This window comes from Eschrichtius robustus, chromosome 1 (genome assembly GCF_028021215.1).
Source record: "Eschrichtius robustus isolate mEscRob2 chromosome 1, mEscRob2.pri, whole genome shotgun sequence".
Lineage (NCBI taxonomy): Eukaryota > Metazoa > Chordata > Mammalia > Artiodactyla > Eschrichtiidae > Eschrichtius > Eschrichtius robustus.
In genome coordinates, this window is record NC_090824.1 from 102722659 (window position 1) to 102741984 (window position 19326).

A 19326-nucleotide genomic window follows, 5' to 3' on the forward strand; every position below is an offset into this window, starting at 1 on the left:
CTTGACTCACTTACAGAGGGATATCAACACATAGGTTTTAAGATTCTTACTAGTCAGATATATTCTTGGGCGTTGAATAGGGGGTGTTGAGTCCAGTTCACTGAGCAAGGAGTAGGTCTTGTCTATTACATATTGGGTTTATGGAACGGTATTTGAGCTAATTTGAAACCCTTCTTTTAGGCATCACCCCACCTCACCTTTCCCGTTAAGCAGCCATAGTGTGTTTTCTAAACGTGTGACTCTGTTCTGTTTTGTAATTCAGTTCCAGTGTAGCGGTTTTTACATTCCCTCTATAAGTGATATCTTATGATAAGTGTCGTTTTCTGTTTGACTTATTTCACATAGAATCGTCGTACCTAAATCCACTCATCATGCTGCCACTAGCCTTATGACGTTGATTTCATGGCTGAGTGATATTCCATTGTACATAAGGACCACAACGTCTTTATCCATTTTTCTCTTTCCTGGGATATTTAAGGTGTAACGAAGTGGAGGTTCTTGTCAGCAGAGCAGCCCTAAACTTCGGGGTGCCTGTGTCTTGCTGATTTTTAGTTTTCCCAATTTATACGCCCATGAGTGGAAGTGCCCTACGCTCTCTAAGCTGCGTTTTTTAGGTGTTTCAGGACACACCGTACACTTCTCCAGAGTGGCTGTTTGCAATTTACATCCTGCCCATCAGCGTAGCAAGGCTCCCCTTTCTCCATGGCCTGCCCTACATTTCTGGTTTTGACACTTTATTCAGCATGGTCCTTTTGACCGATGGGGAGCGAGACTTCTTTGTAGCGCTGATTTGCCTTTCCAGGTTGCTTGGTTGGCCAAAAAGGGCGTATGCGTTTTTTCCTGAATATATTCAGGAAAAAACGCATACGCCCTTTTTGGCCAAGGGCATCACTGTCGAGGTTTTGCCGCTTTTCCTGTGCTTTAAAGGCGATTCGAATCTACCTCCTGAAATCAGTTTCCTGCAATTCTGCCTTGCTTTCAAATCCTCTTCGTTGCCTTCCCTCAATATATTTGTGGACGAGAGTTATCAGTTATAACTCTGCAGGCTTGTGAATTGCAGTGCCCCTGAGCTCCATTTTTCAACTCGCTTTTGTGGGAGCTGGTCGCAAAAGCGCAGGATTGCTTCAGGCCCTATTCTGGTTCCGGGCGGCAAGCTGAGCCTCTGGTTAATTCTTCTTCCTGATGGGAAAATAGAGTGACCTGTGCCTGCCCCAACACCTAGAGCTAGTCTCTCATTGTTTGGCCCTCTTCCCGTTCATCCTCAGGACAAATGGCAACCTGGACGGAACAGGAGGTGAAAGGTGCTGATTCTCCAAGGAGAGGGAGATTGCTAGTAAAGCGGCTGGAATGGCGAACCCGAGCACAAGGACATGAGAAATGAGGTGCGTTTTAGAAACCTTTCCCGATCACACGGTGTACCATCTTCTGGGTGTCTCATGCATGTTTTCGATGTAGGAAGATGCCCTTGAACCTGGAGATTTGGGACCCATGGGATGGGTACCACGCAGTATTACTTTAAAGGGTCTGCGTTTGCTCACCCAACCTCACCAAACCTCTCAGCCCCAAGAGTGTTCACCCTTATGTCTCAATCAGCAGTGGGTCTTGATATGGTCAATCCAGGTGGCATCACAGCCCCTGAACGAATTTTGTAAGAATTTCTCTCTCTTTCACTGTCTTTGTTTCACGGGTTTTTAAAAGTAGTTGATTTTTATAATGGGGTTTAGCTGCTTTTCACTGCTGTGTTTAGGCCGCTTTACACCCACTTGACTCACTTACAGAGGGATATCAACACATAGGTTTTAAGATTCTTACTAGTCAGATATATTCTTGGGCGTTGAATAGGGGGTGTTGAGTCCAGTTCACTGAGCAAGGAGTAGGTCTTGTCTATTACATATTGGGTTTATGGAACGGTATTTGAGCTAATTTGAAACCCTTCTTTTACGCATCACCCCACCTCACCTTTCCCGTTAAGCAGCCATAGTGTGTTTTCTAAACGTGTGACTCTGTTCTGTTTTGTAATTCAGTTCCAGTGTAGCGGTTTTTACATTCCCTCTATAAGTGATATCTTATGATAAGTGTCGTTTTCTGTTTGACTTATTTCACTTAGAATTGTCGTACCTAAATCCACTCATCATGCTGCCACTAGCCTTATGACGTTGATTTCATGGCTGATTGATATTCCATTGTACATAAGGACCACAACGTCTTTATCCATTTTTCTCTTTCCTGGGATATTTAAGGTGTAAGGAAGTGGAGGTTCTTGTCAGCAGAGCAGCCCTAAACTTTGGGGTGCCTGTGTCTTGCTGATTTTTAGTTTTCCCAATTTATACGCCCATGAGTGGAAGTGCCCTACGCTCTCTAAGCTGCGTTTTTTAGGTGTTTCAGGACACACCGTACACTTCTCCAGAGTGGCTGTTGGCAATTTACATCCCGCCCATCAGCGTAGCAAGGCTCCCGTTTCTCCATGGCCTGCCCTGCATTTCTGGTTTTGACACTTTATTCAGCATGGTCCTTTTGACCGATGGGAAGCGAGACTTCTTTGTAGCGCTGATTTGCCTTTCCAGGTTGCTTGGTTGGCCAAAAAGGGCGTATGCGTTTTTTCCTGAATATATTCAGGAAAAAACGCATACGCCCTTTTTGGCCAAGGGCATCATTGTCGAGGTTTTGCCGCTTTTCCTGTGCTTTAAAGGCGATTCGAATCTACCTCCTGAAATCAGTTTCCTGCAATTCTGCCTTGCTTTCAAATCCTCTTCGTTGCCTTCCCTCAATATATTTGTGGACGAGAGTTATCAGTTATAACTCTGCAGGTTTGTGAATTGCAGTGCCCCTGAGCTCCATTTTTCAACTCGCTTTTTTGGGAGCTGGCCGCAAAAGCGCAGGATTGCTTCAGGCCCTATTCTGGTTCCGGGCGGCAAGCTGAGCCTCTGGTTAATTCTTCTTCCTGATGGGAAAATAGAGTGACCTGTGCCTGCCCCAACACCTAGAGCTAGTCTCTCATTGTTTGGCCCTCTTCCCGTTCATCCTCAGGACAAATGGCAACCTGGACGGAACAGGAGGTGAAAGGTGCTGATTCTCCAAGGAGGGAGATTGCTAGTAAAGCGGCTGGAATGGCGAACCCGAGCACAAGGACATGAGAAATGAGGTGCGTTTTAGAAACCTTTCCCGATCACACGGTGTACCATCTTCTGGGTGTCTCATGCATGTTTTCGATGTAGGAAGATGCCCTTGAACCTGGAGATTTGGGACCCATGGGATGGGTACCACGCAGTATTACTTTAAAGGGTCTGCGTTTGCTCACCCAACCTCACCAAACCTCTCAGCCCCAAGAGTGTTCACACTTATGTCTCAATCAGCAGTGGGTCTAGATATGGTCAATCCAGGTGGCATCACAGCCCCTGAACGAATTTTGTAAGAATTTCTCTCTTTCACTGTGTTTGTTTCACGGGTTTTTAAAAGTAGTTGATTTTTATAATGGGGTTTAGCTGCTTTTCACTGCTGTGTTTAGGCCGCTTTACACCCACTTGACTCACTTACAGAGGGATATCAACACATAGGTTTTAAGATTCTTACTAGTCAGATATATTCTTGGGCGTTGAATAGGGGGTGTTGAGTCAAGTTCACTGAGCAAGGAGTAGGTCTTGTTGATTACATATTGGGTTTATGGAACGATATCTGAGCTAATTTGAAACCCTTCTTTTAGGCATCACCCCACCTCACCTTTCCCGTTAAGCAGCCATAGTGTGTTTTCTAAACGTGTGACTCTGTTCTGTTTTGTAATTCAGTTCCAGTGTAGCGGTTTTTACATTCCCTCTATAAGTGATATCTTATGATAAGTGTCGTTTTCTGTTTGACTTATTTCACACAGAATCGTCGTACCTAAATCCACTCATCATGCTGCCACTAGCCTTATGACGTTGATTTCATGGCTGAGTGATATTCCATTGTACATAAGGACCACAACGTCTTTATCCATTTTTCTCTTTCCTGGGATATTTAAGGTGTAACGAAGTGGAGGTTCTTGTCAGCAGAGCAGCCCTAAACTTCGGGGTGCCTGTGTCTTGCTGATTTTTAGTTTTCCCAATTTATACGCCCATGAGTGGAAGTGCCCTACGCTCTCTAAGCTGCGTTTTTTAGGTGTTTCAGGACACACGGTACACTTCTCCAGAGTGGCTGTTTGCAATTTACATCCTGCCCATCAGCGTAGCAAGGCTCCCCTTTCTCCATGGCCTGCCCTACATTTCTGGTTTTGACACTTTATTCAGCATGGTCCTTTTGACCGATGGGGAGCGAGACTTCTCTGTAGCGCTGATTTGCCTTTCCAGGTTGCTTGGTTGGCCAAAAAGGGCGTATGCGTTTTTTCCTGAATATATTCAGGAAAAAACGCATACGCCCTTTTTGGCCAAGGGCATCACTGTCGAGGTTTTGCCGCTTTTCCTGTGCTTTAAAGGCGATTCGAATCTACCTCCTGAAATCAGTTTCCTGCAATTCTGCCTTGCTTTCAAATCCTCTTCGTTGCCTTCCCTCAATATATTTGTGGACGAGAGTTATCAGTTATAACTCTGCAGGCTTGTGAATTGCAGTGCCCCTGAGCTCCATTTTTCAACTCGCTTTTGTGGGAGCTGGTCGCAAAAGCGCAGGATTGCTTCAGGCCCTATTCTGGTTCCGGGCGGCAAGCTGAGCCTCTGGTTAATTCTTCTTCCTGATGGGAAAATAGAGTGACCTGTGCCTGCCCCAACACCTAGAGCTAGTCTCTCATTGTTTGGTCCTCTTCCCGTTCATCCTCAGGACAAATGGCAACCTGGACGGAACAGGAGGTGAAAGGTGCTGATTCTCCAAGGAGAGGGAGATTGCTAGTAAAGCGGCTGGAATGGCGAACCCGAGCACAAGGACATGAGAAATGAGGTGCGTTTTAGAAACCTTTCCCGATCACACGGTGTACCATCTTCTGGGTGTCTCATGCATGTTTTCTATGTAGGAAGATGCCCTTGAACCTGGAGATTTGGGACCCATGGGATGGGTACCACGCAGTATTACTTTAAAGGGTCTGCGTTTGCTCACCCAACCTCAGCAAACCTCTCAGCCCCAAGAGTGTTCACCCTTATGTCTCAATCAGCAGTGGGTCTTGATATGGTCAATCCAGGTGGCATCACAGCCCCTGAACGAATTTTGTAAGAATTTCTCTCTCTTTCACTGTCTTTGTTTCACGGGTTTTTAAAAGTAGTTGATTTTTATAATGGGGTTTAGCTGCTTTTCACTGCTGTGTTTAGGCCGCTTTACACCCACTTGACTCACTTACAGAGGGATATCAACACATAGGTTTTAAGATTCTTACTAGTCAGATATATTCTTGGGCGTTGAATAGGGGGTGTTGAGTCCAGTTCACTGAGCAAGGAGTAGGTCTTGTCTATTACATATTGGGTTTATGGAACGGTATTTGAGCTAATTTGAAACCCTTCTTTTACGCATCACCCCACCTCACCTTTCCCGTTAAGCAGCCATAGTGTGTTTTCTAAACGTGTGACTCTGTTCTGTTTTGTAATTCAGTTCCAGTGTAGCGGTTTTTACATTCCCTCTATAAGTGATATCTTATGATAAGTGTCGTTTTCTGTTTGACTTATTTCACTTAGAATCGTCGTACCTAAATCCACTCATCATGCTGCCACTAGCCTTATGACGTTGATTTCATGGCTGATTGATATTCCATTGTACATAAGGACCACAACGTCTTTATCCATTTTTCTCTTTCCTGGGATATTTAAGGTGTAAGGAAGTGGAGGTTCTTGTCAGCAGAGCAGCCCTAAACTTTGGGGTGCCTGTGTCTTGCTGATTTTTAGTTTTCCCAATTTATACGCCCATGAGTGGAAGTGCCCTACGCTCTCTAAGCTGCGTTTTTTAGGTGTTTCAGGACACACCGTACACTTCTCCAGAGTGGCTGTTGGCAATTTACATCCCGCCCATCAGCGTAGCAAGGCTCCCGTTTCTCCATGGCCTGCCCTGCATTTCTGGTTTTGACACTTTATTCAGCATGGTCCTTTTGACCGATGGGGAGCGAGACTTCTTTGTAGCGCTGATTTGCCTTTCCAGGTTGCTTGGTTGGCCAAAAAGGGCGTATGCGTTTTTTCCTGAATATATTCAGGAAAAAACGCATACGCCCTTTTTGGCCAAGGGCATCATTGTCGAGGTTTTGCCGCTTTTCCTGTGCTTTAAAGGCGATTCGAATCTACCTCCTGAAATCAGTTTCCTGCAATTCTGCCTTGCTTTCAAATCCTCTTCGTTGCCTTCCCTCAATATATTTGTGGACGAGAGTTATCAGTTATAACTCTGCAGGTTTGTGAATTGCAGTGCCCCTGAGCTCCATTTTTCAACTCGCTTTTTTGGGAGCTGGCCGCAAAAGCGCAGGATTGCTTCAGGCCCTATTCTGGTTCCGGGCGGCAAGCTGAGCCTCTGGTTAATTCTTCTTCCTGATGGGAAAATAGAGTGACCTGTGCCTGCCCCAACACCTAGAGCTAGTCTCTCATTGTTTGGCCCTCTTCCCGTTCATCCTCAGGACAAATGGCAACCTGGACGGAACAGGAGGTGAAAGGTGCTGATTCTCCAAGGAGGGAGATTGCTAGTAAAGCGGCTGGAATGGCGAACCCGAGCACAAGGACATGAGAAATGAGGTGCGTTTTAGAAACCTTTCCCGATCACACGGTGTACCATCTTCTGGGTGTCTCATGCATGTTTTCGATGTAGGAAGATGCCCTTGAACCTGGAGATTTGGGACCCATGGGATGGGTACCACGCAGTATTACTTTAAAGGGTCTGCGTTTGCTCACCCAACCTCACCAAACCTCTCAGCCCCAAGAGTGTTCACACTTATGTCTCAATCAGCAGTGGGTCTAGATATGGTCAATCCAGGTGGCATCACAGCCCCTGAACGAATTTTGTAAGAATTTCTCTCTTTCACTGTGTTTGTTTCACGGGTTTTTAAAAGTAGTTGATTTTTATAATGGGGTTTAGCTGCTTTTCACTGCTGTGTTTAGGCCGCTTTACACCCACTTGACTCACTTACAGAGGGATATCAACACATAGGTTTTAAGATTCTTACTAGTCAGATATATTCTTGGGCGTTGAATAGGGGGTGTTGAGTCCAGTTCACTGAGCAAGGAGTAGGTCTTGTCTATTACATATTGGGTTTATGGAACGGTATTTGAGCTAATTTGAAACCCTTCTTTTACGCATCACCCCACCTCACCTTTCCCGTTAAGCAGCCATAGTGTGTTTTCTAAACGTGTGACTCTGTTCTGTTTTGTAATTCAGTTCCAGTGTAGCGGTTTTTACATTCCCTCTATAAGTGATATCTTATGATAAGTGTCGTTTTCTGTTTGACTTATTTCACTTAGAATCGTCGTACCTAAATCCACTCATCATGCTGCCACTAGCCTTATGACGTTGATTTCATGGCTGATTGATATTCCATTGTACATAAGGACCACAACGTCTTTATCCATTTTTCTCTTTCCTGGGATATTTAAGGTGTAAGGAAGTGGAGGTTCTTGTCAGCAGAGCAGCCCTAAACTTTGGGGTGCCTGTGTCTTGCTGATTTTTAGTTTTCCCAATTTATACGCCCATGAGTGGAAGTGCCCTACGCTCTCTAAGCTGCGTTTTTTAGGTGTTTCAGGACACACCGTACACTTCTCCAGAGTGGCTGTTGGCAATTTACATCCCGCCCATCAGCGTAGCAAGGCTCCCGTTTCTCCATGGCCTGCCCTGCATTTCTGGTTTTGACACTTTATTCAGCATGGTCCTTTTGACCGATGGGGAGCGAGACTTCTTTGTAGCGCTGATTTGCCTTTCCAGGTTGCTTGGTTGGCCAAAAAGGGCGTATGCGTTTTTTCCTGAATATATTCAGGAAAAAACGCATACGCCCTTTTTGGCCAAGGGCATCATTGTCGAGGTTTTGCCGCTTTTCCTGTGCTTTAAAGGCGATTCGAATCTACCTCCTGAAATCAGTTTCCTGCAATTCTGCCTTGCTTTCAAATCCTCTTCGTTGCCTTCCCTCAATATATTTGTGGACGAGAGTTATCAGTTATAACTCTGCAGGTTTGTGAATTGCAGTGCCCCTGAGCTCCATTTTTCAACTCGCTTTTTTGGGAGCTGGCCGCAAAAGCGCAGGATTGCTTCAGGCCCTATTCTGGTTCCGGGCGGCAAGCTGAGCCTCTGGTTAATTCTTCTTCCTGATGGGAAAATAGAGTGACCTGTGCCTGCCCCAACACCTAGAGCTAGTCTCTCATTGTTTGGCCCTCTTCCCGTTCATCCTCAGGACAAATGGCAACCTGGACGGAACAGGAGGTGAAAGGTGCTGATTCTCCAAGGAGGGAGATTGCTAGTAAAGCGGCTGGAATGGCGAACCCGAGCACAAGGACATGAGAAATGAGGTGCGTTTTAGAAACCTTTCCCGATCACACGGTGTACCATCTTCTGGGTGTCTCATGCATGTTTTCCATGTAGGAAGATGCCCTTGAACCTGGAGATTTGGGACCCATGGGATGGGTACCACGCAGTATTACTTTAAAGGGTCTGCGTTTGCTCACCCAACCTCACCAAACCTCTCAGCCCCAAGAGTGTTCACACTTATGTCTCAATCAGCAGTGGGTCTAGATATGGTCAATCCAGGTGGCATCACAGCCCCTGAACGAATTTTGTAAGAATTTCTCTCTTTCACTGTGTTTGTTTCACGGGTTTTTAAAAGTAGTTGATTTTTATAATGGGGTTTAGCTGCTTTTCACTGCTGTGTTTAGGCCGCTTTACACCCACTTGACTCACTTACAGAGGGATATCAACACATAGGTTTTAAGATTCTTACTAGTCAGATATATTCTTGGGCGTTGAATAGGGGGTGTTGAGTCAAGTTCACTGAGCAAGGAGTAGGTCTTGTTGATTACATATTGGGTTTATGGAACGATATCTGAGCTAATTTGAAACCCTTCTTTTAGGCATCACCCCACCTCACCTTTCCCGTTAAGCAGCCATAGTGTGTTTTCTAAACGTGTGACTCTGTTCTGTTTTGTAATTCAGTTCCAGTGTAGCGGTTTTTACATTCCCTCTATAAGTGATATCTTATGATAAGTGTCGTTTTCTGTTTGACTTATTTCACATAGAATCGTCGTACCTAAATCCACTCATCATGCTGCCACTAGCCTTATGACGTTGATTTCATGGCTGAGTGATATTCCATTGTACATAAGGACCACAACGTCTTTATCCATTTTTCTCTTTCCTGGGATATTTAAGGTGTAAGGAAGTGGAGGTTCTTGTCAGCAGAGCAGCCCTAAACTTTGGGGTGCCTGTGTCTTGCTGATTTTTAGTTTTCCCAATTTATACGCCCATGAGTGGAAGTGCCCTACGCTCTCTAAGCTGCGTTTTTTAGGTGTTTCAGGACACACCGTACACTTCTCCAGAGTGGCTGTTGGCAATTTACATCCCGCCCATCAGCGTAGCAAGGCTCCCGTTTCTCCATGGCCTGCCCTGCATTTCTGGTTTTGACACTTTATTCAGCATGGTCCTTTTGACCGATGGGAAGCGAGACTTCTTTGTAGCGCTGATTTGCCTTTCCAGGTTGCTTGGTTGGCCAAAAAGGGCGTATGCGTTTTTTCCTGAATATATTCAGGAAAAAACGCATACGCCCTTTTTGGCCAAGGGCATCATTGTCGAGGTTTTGCCGCTTTTCCTGTGCTTTAAAGGCGATTCGAATCTACCTCCTGAAATCAGTTTCCTGCAATTCTGCCTTGCTTTCAAATCCTCTTCGTTGCCTTCCCTCAATATATTTGTGGACGAGAGTTATCAGTTATAACTCTGCAGGTTTGTGAATTGCAGTGCCCCTGAGCTCCATTTTTCAACTCGCTTTTTTGGGAGCTGGCCGCAAAAGCGCAGGATTGCTTCAGGCCCTATTCTGGTTCCGGGCGGCAAGCTGAGCCTCTGGTTAATTCTTCTTCCTGATGGGAAAATAGAGTGACCCGTGCCTGCCCCAACACCTAGAGCTAGTCTCTCATTGTTTGGCCCTCTTCCCGTTCATCCTCAGGACAAATGGCAACCTGGACGGAACAGGAGGTGAAAGGTGCTGATTCTCCAAGGAGGGAGATTGCTAGTAAAGCGGCTGGAATGGCGAACCCGAGCACAAGGACATGAGAAATGAGGTGCGTTTTAGAAACCTTTCCCGATCACACGGTGTACCATCTTCTGGGTGTCTCATGCATGTTTTCCATGTAGGAAGATGCCCTTGAACCTGGAGATTTGGGACCCATGGGATGGGTACCACGCAGTATTACTTTAAAGGGTCTGCGTTTGCTCACCCAACCTCACCAAACCTCTCAGCCCCAAGAGTGTTCACACTTATGTCTCAATCAGCAGTGGGTCTAGATATGGTCAATCCAGGTGGCATCACAGCCCCTGAACGAATTTTGTAAGAATTTCTCTCTTTCACTGTGTTTGTTTCACGGGTTTTTAAAAGTAGTTGATTTTTATAATGGGGTTTAGCTGCTTTTCACTGCTGTGTTTAGGCCGCTTTACACCCACTTGACTCACTTACAGAGGGATATCAACACATAGGTTTTAAGATTCTTACTAGTCAGATATATTCTTGGGCGTTGAATAGGGGGTGTTGAGTCAAGTTCACTGAGCAAGGAGTAGGTCTTGTTGATTACATATTGGGTTTATGGAACGATATCTGAGCTAATTTGAAACCCTTCTTTTAGGCATCACCCCACCTCACCTTTCCCGTTAAGCAGCCATAGTGTGTTTTCTAAACGTGTGACTCTGTTCTGTTTTGTAATTCAGTTCCAGTGTAGCGGTTTTTACATTCCCTCTATAAGTGATATCTTATGATAAGTGTCGTTTTCTGTTTGACTTATTTCACATAGAATCGTCGTACCTAAATCCACTCATCATGCTGCCACTAGCCTTATGACGTTGATTTCATGGCTGAGTGATATTCCATTGTACATAAGGACCACAACGTCTTTATCCATTTTTCTCTTTCCTGGGATATTTAAGGTGTAACGAAGTGGAGGTTCTTGTCAGCAGAGCAGCCCTAAACTTCGGGGTGCCTGTGTCTTGCTGATTTTTAGTTTTCCCAATTTATACGCCCATGAGTGGAAGTGCCCTACGCTCTCTAAGCTGCGTTTTTTAGGTGTTTCAGGACACACCGTACACTTCTCCAGAGTGGCTGTTTGCAATTTACATCCTGCCCATCAGCGTAGCAAGGCTCCCCTTTCTCCATGGCCTGCCCTACATTTCTGGTTTTGACACTTTATTCAGCATGGTCCTTTTGACCGATGGGGAGCGAGAGTTCTTTGTAGCGCTGATTTGCCTTTCCAGGTTGCTTGGTTGGCCAAAAAGGGCGTATGCGTTTTTTCCTGAATATATTCAGGAAAAAACGCATACGCCCTTTTTGGCCAAGGGCATCACTGTCGAGGTTTTGCCGCTTTTCCTGTGCTTTAAAGGCGATTCGAATCTACCTCCTGAAATCAGTTTCCTGCAATTCTGCCTTGCTTTCAAATCCTCTTCGTTGCCTTCCCTCAATATATTTGTGGACGAGAGTTATCAGTTATAACTCTGCAGGCTTGTGAATTGCAGTGCCACTGAGCTCCATTTTTCAACTCGCTTTTGTGGGAGCTGGTCGCAAAAGCGCAGGATTGCTTCAGGCCCTATTCTGGTTCCGGGCGGCAAGCTGAGCCTCTGGTTAATTCTTCTTCCTGATGGGAAAATAGAGTGACCTGTGCCTGCCCCAACACCTAGAGCTAGTCTCTCATTGTTTGGCCCTCTTCCCGTTCATCCTCAGGACAAATGGCAACCTGGACGGAACAGGAGGTGAAAGGTGCTGATTCTCCAAGGAGGGAGATTGCTAGTAAAGCGGCTGGAATGGCGAACCCGAGCACAAGGACATGAGAAATGAGGTGCGTTTTAGAAACCTTTCCCGATCACACGGTGTACCATCTTCTGGGTGTCTCATGCATGTTTTCTATGTAGGAAGATGCCCTTGAACCTGGAGATTTGGGACCCATGGGATGGGTACCACGCAGTATTACTTTAAAGGGTCTGCGTTTGCTCACCCAACCTCAGCAAACCTCTCAGCCCCAAGAGTGTTCACCCTTATGTCTCAATCAGCAGTGGGTCTTGATATGGTCAATCCAGGTGGCATCACAGCCCCTGAACGAATTTTGTAAGAATTTCTCTCTCTTTCACTGTCTTTGTTTCACGGGTTTTTAAAAGTAGTTGATTTTTATAATGGGGTTTAGCTGCTTTTCACTGCTGTGTTTAGGCCGCTTTACACCCACTTGACTCACTTACAGAGGGATATCAACACATAGGTTTTAAGATTCTTACTAGTCAGATATATTCTTGGGCGTTGAATAGGGGGTGTTGAGTCCAGTTCACTGAGCAAGGAGTAGGTCTTGTCTATTACATATTGGGTTTATGGAACGGTATTTGAGCTAATTTGAAACCCTTCTTTTACGCATCACCCCACCTCACCTTTCCCGTTAAGCAGCCATAGTGTGTTTTCTAAACGTGTGACTCTGTTCTGTTTTGTAATTCAGTTCCAGTGTAGCGGTTTTTACATTCCCTCTATAAGTGATATCTTATGATAAGTGTCGTTTTCTGTTTGACTTATTTCACTTAGAATCGTCGTACCTAAATCCACTCATCATGCTGCCACTAGCCTTATGACGTTGATTTCATGGCTGATTGATATTCCATTGTACATAAGGACCACAACGTCTTTATCCATTTTTCTCTTTCCTGGGATATTTAAGGTGTAAGGAAGTGGAGGTTCTTGTCAGCAGAGCAGCCCTAAACTTTGGGGTGCCTGTGTCTTGCTGACTTTTAGTTTTCCCAATTTATACGCCCATGAGTGGAAGTGCCCTACGCTCTCTAAGCTGCGTTTTTTAGGTGTTTCAGGACACACCGTACACTTCTCCAGAGTGGCTGTTGGCAATTTACATCCCGCCCATCAGCGTAGCAAGGCTCCCGTTTCTCCATGGCCTGCCCTGCATTTCTGGTTTTGACACTTTATTCAGCATGGTCCTTTTGACCGATGGGGAGCGAGACTTCTTTGTAGCGCTGATTTGCCTTTCCAGGTTGCTTGGTTGGCCAAAAAGGGCGTATGCGTTTTTTCCTGAATATATTCAGGAAAAAACGCATACGCCCTTTTTGGCCAAGGGCATCATTGTCGAGGTTTTGCCGCTTTTCCTGTGCTTTAAAGGCGATTCGAATCTACCTCCTGAAATCAGTTTCCTGCAATTCTGCCTTGCTTTCAAATCCTCTTCGTTGCCTTCCCTCAATATATTTGTGGACGAGAGTTATCAGTTATAACTCTGCAGGTTTGTGAATTGCAGTGCCCCTGAGCTCCATTTTTCAACTCGCTTTTTTGGGAGCTGGCCGCAAAAGCGCAGGATTGCTTCAGGCCCTATTCTGGTTCCGGGCGGCAAGCTGAGCCTCTGGTTAATTCTTCTTCCTGATGGGAAAATAGAGTGACCTGTGCCTGCCCCAACACCTAGAGCTAGTCTCTCATTGTTTGGCCCTCTTCCCGTTCATCCTCAGGACAAATGGCAACCTGGACGGAACAGGAGGTGAAAGGTGCTGATTCTCCAAGGAGGGAGATTGCTAGTAAAGCGGCTGGAATGGCGAACCCGAGCACAAGGACATGAGAAATGAGGTGCGTTTTAGAAACCTTTCCCGATCACACGGTGTACCATCTTCTGGGTGTCTCATGCATGTTTTCGATGTAGGAAGATGCCCTTGAACCTGGAGATTTGGGACCCATGGGATGGGTACCACGCAGTATTACTTTAAAGGGTCTGCGTTTGCTCACCCAACCTCACCAAACCTCTCAGCCCCAAGAGTGTTCACACTTATGTCTCAATCAGCAGTGGGTCTAGATATGGTCAATCCAGGTGGCATCACAGCCCCTGAACGAATTTTGTAAGAATTTCTCTCTTTCACTGTGTTTGTTTCACGGGTTTTTAAAAGTAGTTGATTTTTATAATGGGGTTTAGCTGCTTTTCACTGCTGTGTTTAGGCCGCTTTACACCCACTTGACTCACTTACAGAGGGATATCAACACATAGGTTTTAAGATTCTTACTAGTCAGATATATTCTTGGGCGTTGAATAGGGGGTGTTGAGTCAAGTTCACTGAGCAAGGAGTAGGTCTTGTTGATTACATATTGGGTTTATGGAACGATATCTGAGCTAATTTGAAACCCTTCTTTTAGGCATCACCCCACCTCACCTTTCCCGTTAAGCAGCCATAGTGTGTTTTCTAAACGTGTGACTCTGTTCTGTTTTGTAATTCAGTTCCAGTGTAGCGGTTTTTACATTCCCTCTATAAGTGATATCTTATGATAAGTGTCGTTTTCTGTTTGACTTATTTCACATAGAATCGTCGTACCTAAATCCACTCATCATGCTGCCACTAGCCTTATGACGTTGATTTCATGGCTGAGTGATATTCCATTGTACATAAGGACCACAACGTCTTTATCCATTTTTCTCTTTCCTGGGATATTTAAGGTGTAACGAAGTGGAGGTTCTTGTCAGCAGAGCAGCCCTAAACTTCGGGGTGCCTGTGTCTTGCTGATTTTTAGTTTTCCCAATTTATACGCCCATGAGTGGAAGTGCCCTACGCTCTCTAAGCTGCGTTTTTTAGGTGTTTCAGGACACACCGTACACTTCTCCAGAGTGGCTGTTTGCAATTTACATCCTGCCCATCAGCGTAGCAAGGCTCCCCTTTCTCCATGGCCTGCCCTGCATTTCTGGTTTTGACACTTTATTCAGCATGGTCCTTTTGACCGATGGGGAGCGAGACTTCTTTGTAGCGCTGATTTGCCTTTCCAGGTTGCTTGGTTGGCCAAAAAGGGCGTATGCGTTTTTTCCTGAATATATTCAGGAAAAAACGCATACGCCCTTTTTGGCCAAGGGCATCACTGTCGAGGTTTTGCCGCTTTTCCTGTGCTTTAAAGGCGATTCGAATCTACCTCCTGAAATCAGTTTCCTGCAATTCTGCCTTGCTTTCAAATCCTCTTCGTTGCCTTCCCTCAATATATTTGTGGACGAGAGTTATCAGTTATAACTCTGCAGGCTTGTGAATTGCAGTGCCCCTGAGCTCCATTTTTCAACTCGCTTTTGTGGGAGCTGGTCGCAAAAGCGCAGGATTGCTTCAGGCCCTATTCTGGTTCCGGGCGGCAAGCTGAGCCTCTGGTTAATTCTTCTTCCTGATGGGAAAATAGAGTGACCTGTGCCTGCCCCAACACCTAGAGCTAGTCTCTCATTGTTTGGCCCTCTTCCCGTTCATCCTCAGGACAAATGGCAACCTGGACGGAACAGGAGGTGAAAGGTGCTGATTCTCCAAGGAGAGGGAGATTGCTAGTAAAGCGGCTGGAATGGCGAACCCGAGCACAAGGACATGAGAAATGAGGTGCGTTTTAGAAACCTTTCCCGATCACACGGTGTACCATCTTCTGGGTGTCTCATGCATGTTTTCGATGTAGGAAGATGCCCTTGAACCTGGAGATTTGGGACCCATGGGATGGGTACCACGCAGTATTACTTTAAAGGGTCTGCGTTTGCTCACCCAACCTCACCAAACCTCTCAGCCCCAAGAGTGTTCACCCTTATGTCTCAATCAGCAGTGGGTCTTGATATGGTCAATCCAGGTGGCATCACAGCCCCTGAACGAATTTTGTAAGAATTTCTCTCTCTTTCACTGTCTTTGTTTCACGGGTTTTTAAAAGTAGTTGATTTTTATAATGGGGTTTAGCTGCTTTTCACTGCTGTGTTTAGGCCGCTTTACACCCACTTGACTCACTTACAGAGGGATATCAACACATAGGTTTTAAGATTCTTACTAGTCAGATATATTCTTGGGCGTTGAATAGGGGGTGTTGAGTCCAGTTCACTGAGCAAGGAGTAGGTCTTGTCGATTACATATTGGGTTTATGGAACGGTATTTGAGCTAATTTGAAACCCTTCTTTTACGCATCACCCCACCTCACCTTTCCCGTTAAGCAGCCATAGTGTGTTTTCTAAACGTGTGACTCTGTTCTGTTTTGTAATTCAGTTCCAGTGTAGCGGTTTTTACATTCCCTCTATAAGTGATATCTTATGATAAGTGTCGTTTTCTGTTTGACTTATTTCACTTAGAATCGTCGTACCTAAATCCACTCATCATGCTGCCACTAGCCTTATGACGTTGATTTCATGGCTGATTGATATTCCATTGTACATAAGGACCACAACGTCTTTATCCATTTTTCTCTTTCCTGGGATATTTAAGGTGTAAGGAAGTGGAGGTTCTTGTCAGCAGAGCAGCCCTAAACTTTGGGGTGCCTGTGTCTTGCTGATTTTTAGTTTTCCCAATTTATACGCCCATGAGTGGAAGTGCCCTACGCTCTCTAAGCTGCGTTTTTTAGGTGTTTCAGGACACACCGTACACTTCTCCAGAGTGGCTGTTGGCAATTTACATCCCGCCCATCAGCGTAGCAAGGCTCCCGTTTCTCCATGGCCTGCCCTGCATTTCTGGTTTTGACACTTTATTCAGCATGGTCCTTTTGACCGATGGGAAGCGAGACTTCTTTGTAGCGCTGATTTGCCTTTCCAGGTTGCTTGGTTGGCCAAAAAGGGCGTATGCGTTTTTTCCTGAATATATTCAGGAAAAAACGCATACGCCCTTTTTGGCCAAGGGCATCATTCTCGAGGTTTTGCCGCTTTTCCTGTGCTTTAAAGGCGATTCGAATCTACCTCCTGAAATCAGTTTCCTGCAATTCTGCCTTGCTTTCAAATCCTCTTCGTTGCCTTCCCTCAATATATTTGTGGACGAGAGTTATCAGTTATAACTCTGCAGGTTTGTGAATTGCAGTGCCCCTGAGCTCCATTTTTCAACTCGCTTTTTTGGGAGCTGGCCGCAAAAGCGCAGGATTGCTTCAGGCCCTATTCTGGTTCCGGGCGGCAAGCTGAGCCTCTGGTTAATTCTTCTTCCTGATGGGAAAATAGAGTGACCCGTGCCTGCCCCAACACCTAGAGCTAGTCTCTCATTGTTTGGCCCTCTTCCCGTTCATCCTCAGGACAAATGGCAACCTGGACGGAACAGGAGGTGAAAGGTGCTGATTCTCCAAGGAGGGAGATTGCTAGTAAAGCGGCTGGAATGGCGAACCCGAGCACAAGGACATGAGAAATGAGGTGCGTTTTAGAAACCTTTCCCGATCACACGGTGTACCATCTTCTGGGTGTCTCATGCATGTTTTCGATGTAGGAAGATGCCCTTGAACCTGGAGATTTGGGACCCATGGGATGGGTACCACGCAGTATTACTTTAAAGGGTCTGCGTTTGCTCACCCAACCTCACCAAACCTCTCAGCCCCAAGAGTGTTCACACTTATGTCTCAATCAGCAGTGGGTCTAGATATGGTCAATCCAGGTGGCATCACAGCCCCTGAACGAATTTTGTAAGAATTTCTCTCTTTCACTGTGTTTGTTTCACGGGTTTTTAAAAGTAGTTGATTTTTATAATGGGGTTTAGCTGCTTTTCACTGCTGTGTTTAGGCCGCTTTACACCCACTTGACTCACTTACAGAGGGATATCAACACATAGGTTTTAAGATTCTTACTAGTCAGATATATTCTTGGGCGTTGAATAGGGGGTGTTGAGTCAAGTTCACTGAGCAAGGAGTAGGTCTTGTTGATTACATATTGGGTTTATGGAACGATATCTGAGCTAATTTGAAACCCTTCTTTTACGCATCACCCCACCTCACCTTTCCCGTTAAGCAGCCATAGTGTGTTTTCTAAACGTGTGACTCTGTTCTGTTTTGTAATTCAGTTCCAGTGTAGCGGTTTTTACATTCCCTCTATAAGTGATATCTTATGATAAGTGTCGTTTTCTGTTTGACTTATTTCACATAGAATCGTCGTACCTAAATCCACTCATCATGCTGCCACTAGCCTTATGACGTTGATTTCATGGCTGAGTGATATTCCATTGTACATAAGGACCACAACGTCTTTATCCATTTTTCTCTTTCCTGGGATATTTAAGGTGTAACGAAGTGGAGGTTCTTGTCAGCAGAGCAGCCCTAAACTTCGGGGTGCCTGTGTCTTGCTGATTTTTAGTTTTCCCAATTTATACGCCCATGAGTGGAAGTGCCCTACGCTCTCTAAGCTGCGTTTTTTAGGTGTTTCAGGACACACCGTACACTTCTCCAGAGTGGCTGTTTGCAATTTACATCCTGCCCATCAGCGTAGCAAGGCTCCCCTTTCTCCATGGCCTGCCCTACATTTCTGGTTTTGACACTTTATTCAGCATGGTCCTTTTGACCGATGGGGAGCGAGAGTTCTTTGTAGCGCTGATTTGCCTTTCCAGGTTGCTTGGTTGGCCAAAAAGGGCGTATGCGTTTTTTCCTGAATATATTCAGGAAAAAACGCATACGCCCTTTTTGGCCAAGGGCATCACTGTCGAGGTTTTGCCGCTTTTCCTGTGCTTTAAAGGCGATTCGAATCTACCTCCTGAAATCAGTTTCCTGCAATTCTGCCTTGCTTTCAAATCCTCTTCGTTGCCTTCCCTCAATATATTTGTGGACGAGAGTTATCAGTTATAACTCTGCAGGCTTGTGAATTGCAGTGCCACTGAGCTCCATTTTTCAACTCGCTTTTGTGGGAGCTGGTCGCAAAAGCGCAGGATTGCTTCAGGCCCTATTCTGGTTCCGGGCGGCAAGCTGAGCCTCTGGTTAATTCTTCTTCCTGATGGGAAAATAGAGTGACCTGTGCCTGCCCCAACACCTAGAGCTAGTCTCTCATTGTTTGGCCCTCTTCCCGTTCATCCTCAGGACAAATGGCAACCTGGACGGAACAGGAGGTGAAAGGTGCTGATTCTCCAAGGAGGGAGATTGCTAGTAAAGCGGCTGGAATGGCGAACCCGAGCACAAGGACATGAGAAATGAGGTGCGTTTTAGAAACCTTTCCCGATCACACGGTGTACCATCTTCTGGGTGTCTCATGCATGTTTTCGATGTAGGAAGATGCCCTTGAACCTGGAGATTTGGGACCCATGGGATGGGTACCACGCAGTATTACTTTAAAGGGTCTGCGTTTGCTCACCCAACCTCACCAAACCTCTCAGCCCCAAGAGTGTTCACCCTTATGTCTCAATCAGCAGTGGGTCTTGATATGGTCAATCCAGGTGGCATCACAGCCCCTGAACGAATTTTGTAAGAATTTCTCTCTCTTTCACTGTCTTTGTTTCACGGGTTTTTAAAAGTAGTTGATTTTTATAATGGGGTTTAGCTGCTTTTCA